Here is a 3,763-nt window from a genome sequence, read left to right on the forward strand (position 1 = left end):
CAACACATTATGATCTGTTCATAAAGTTTCATGTGAACAGTGGTGGGGGAAAAGTACTCAAATGTTTAAGTTAAGTAAAAGTATCAATACTGCAATTTAGAAATACTACAAGTAAAAGTCTGGAATTCATAATGTAGGCCTACTTGAGTAAAAGTAAAAAACATATTGGTATCAAAATGTACTCATTATGCAGAAGGTCCCATTTCACAAGTTTTCAAATGTATGAAATGTATAAAAAACTTTTGAAAATAGCAGCAATTAAATAGCACATGCGATCGGCTAATTTCAAATGGCAGAAATGTATATAGGGCTAATGTACGTTTTGTAATAATAATCAAATCTACAAAATAACTAGTAACTCAAGTTTTCAAATAAATGTAGTGGAGTAAAAGTACAATATTTGGATCCAAGATGTAGTGGAGTAGAAATAAAAGTATTGGAAATTGGAAATAGTCAAGTAAAGTACAAATACCTCAAAATTGTACTTAGGTACAGTACTTAAGTAAATGTACTTAGTTACTTTACACCACTGCATGTGAATCCTAATTGAATGATATCAACTGTCTGGGATATTACTGATGATTCTCTTGTGTTGGGGCTGGGCTACAAGGTCCTAAAATGAATACAGCCAGGGGGGCAAATAGTTGATATTTTAATTGTAATTTTATTCCAAATAAGTACAAAACATTTCATTGGTTTGTTGATAGCTGTACACATTTCTACAATCACTGACACCTTTTATGTAAATTACCAATCTGAACCTTTAATGTTATCAGAACACAATATTTACAAACAATTATCCAAAAAATGAGATTTCAGTGGCAGTTTGTTGCTGCCAACAGTGCACATTTTCATCACAAAACGCTTCCTTTATAACTTTCTAAATAACAATATGACAACTCTGAGTGTACTGTTGTTATTACCACCAAGGAAAATCATTGTTTAAGGGAAAAGACCAATAATTAAGCCAACTCAGCCTGACACGTCATCTAGAAATTGGGTGTGAATCCCAAAGGTGTGAATGTATGATCACTGCCTTGAACACCACCTCATGTGTTGTCAGCCGAGTATTAGTTGTTCATATTCTTCCAGACTTCCACATTAGTCAAGTCAAGTCAATTTATTTATAAAGCACATTTAAAAACAACCAGGTTGACCAAAGTGCTGTACAACAAGAAGAACAGTAAGAACATTTGAAAAATCAAACACAGTAAAAACAGCATTATAAGACATTTTAAATACACCAGTAGAAATAAAAAACAGTGGTAGGTAAACACATGGCTGTGCGAAAGTGTGGGGGGGTGGGGATTCTAAGGCTGAAATGCAAGAGAGAATAAGTGTGTCTTAAGTCTGGACTTAAAGATGCCCAGGGAGGGGGCGAGCCTAACAATGGATGGGAGGCTGTTCCAGAGTGCTGGGCCGGCTACAGAAAAAGCTCGGTCACCCTTTTGCCTGAGGTTGGCCGTAGTGGCCTTAAGAAATCTCTGGCCAGAGGATCTCAGTATCCTTGTGTTGTCAGGGGGGGACAAAAGTTCTGCAATGTATGGTGGTGCGAGTCCATTGAGAGCTTTAAAAACAAATAAAAGGATTTTAAAAACTGTCCTAAATCTGACTGGCAGCCAATGTAGAGAAGCCAGTACAGGGGTGATGTGTTCTCGTCTACGCGTTCCAGTCAGTAGTCTGGCCGCAGCATTTTGTACGAGCTGGAGGCGGGAGAGGGAGGCATTTGGAAGCCCTATGTACAAGGAGTTGCAATAATCCAGCCGTGATGTAACAAAGGCGTGGATTACCTTCTCTAAGTCGTGGGTAGAGAGAAATGATTTTATTTGCGATATTTGCCTTATTTGAAAAAAGCTTCCCTTAACTACAGAATTGATTTGCTTATCAAATTTCAGGGCTGAGTCAAATAGTACACCAAGGTTTTTTGCATATGGTTTGATGAAAGGAGATAAGGATGCAAGTGAGGCAGAGATCTCTGTGGCTTTGTCTGGGGGGCAAAAGAGTACTATTTCGGTTTTGTCGTCATTTAGCCTGAGGAAGTTTGTTGACATCCAGGACTTGATCTCGGTGAGACAGTCAAGCAGGGGTTTGATGGATGTGTTTCTGTCGGGCTTGAGGGGGATGTATAGTTGAGTATCATCTGCATAAAGATGAAAGGAAATGCCATATTTACGGATGATGGAGCCTAGGGGGAGTATGTATAGTGAGAAGAGGATGGGCCCAAGAATGGATCCTTGGGGTACCCCACAGGTGAGGGGGGCAGGAGAGGAAGAGGCAGTACCAATTTCAACTGTGAAGGATCTGTCTTGGAGGTATGATTTAAACCATTTTAATGCTATTTCTGTGATGCCGACCTCATGGTTGAGTCGGGAAGTGAGTATGCTATAGTCTACCGTATCAAATGCGGCACTAAGGTCGAGCAATAGCAGGACCGCACAGTCACCCTTATCAACAGTCAAGAGCAAATCATTTGTTACTCTTAACAACGCTGACTCCGTGCTGTGTTGTGACCTGAAACCGGATTGGAAAACTTCTAGTGAACTGTTTGCATCGAGGAATGATTGTAGTTGGCCAAATACAACCCTTTCCAGGACCTTTGATATGAACGGTAATTTGGATATGGGACGGTAGCTTGAGGGGACTGTGGGATCGAGGTTTGGTTTTTTAATAATTGGCTGAACAACTGCATGTTTGAAAAATTGGGGGACATGACCGGAGCTAAGACAGGCATTTATAATCGACAGGACACTAGGACCCAGCGTGTCGAAGGCTTCTTTGAGCAACTGTGAGGGGACAATGTCGAGGGAACAGGTTGTGGGTTTCATGTGCGAAACGATGTCCTGCAGGTGAGAGAGGGACACAGGCTCGAAATGACGGAGAGTAGCACTGGGCACAGGGGGTGAGGGGTGGCTATATGAGGAGGGTGAGATGCTTGACCTGATGTCAGACACCTTTTTAACAAAAAAAGTGAGAAAAACATCACAGGTGATGAGGGGCGTGGTGTCAGTGGTTGAAGGGTTTAAGACTGTGTTGATGGTGTCAAAGAGGACTCTTGGGTTATTGCAGTTTTTGGTGATGAGGTCTGAAAAATATTTTACTCTTTCGATTTCAACAGTGTCTTGGTATTGGATTAGGCTCTCTCTCAGGGTGTTGTAGTAAATTTGTATTCGGTTTGTTTTCCACCTACGCTCCGCCTTTCTGCACTCTTGACGTGCGGCTCTAGTGGCCTCGTTTAGCCATGGCTGGGTTTTGGCTTTGGGCCGCCTGGATTTTAGTGGGGCAACATGATCCAGGATGTTTTGGCAGGTGGAATTAAATAATGTGACCAGCACATCCGTGCTCATATGGGGAGGTGAGGCCTCGATGATGTAGCGGTTTGGGGCCATGGAGTAGGAGTTGGTGAAATTAGTGGTGGACACACTGTTTATGTGCCGGGAAAGGCGACCAGATAGGTGGGGTTTTGGTGCTTGGTAGGGAAGAGTGGCATTAAATACAATGGGCTTATGATCCGAGAGACACAACACTTCGTCACATATATCAATATTACAAACTGAAAAACCAAAAGATAGAATTAAATCTAATGTGTGGCCATGCTTGTGAGTGGGGCCGTTGACATTTTGGACAAAACTGAGAGACTCGATGACATTACATTTTGAATGATGGGCAATGCTGCTTTCTGCGTTGTTCAAATGAAGTGATGCCCCCACATACAGTAGGCCTATATGTCCCAGAGTCCACAGTAAGTACAGCACTGCTGTGAGTT

This window comes from Gymnoscopelus microlampas (genome assembly GCF_963454915.1).
Source record: "Gymnoscopelus microlampas genome assembly, chromosome: 20".
NCBI lineage: Eukaryota > Metazoa > Chordata > Actinopteri > Myctophiformes > Myctophidae > Gymnoscopelus > Gymnoscopelus microlampas.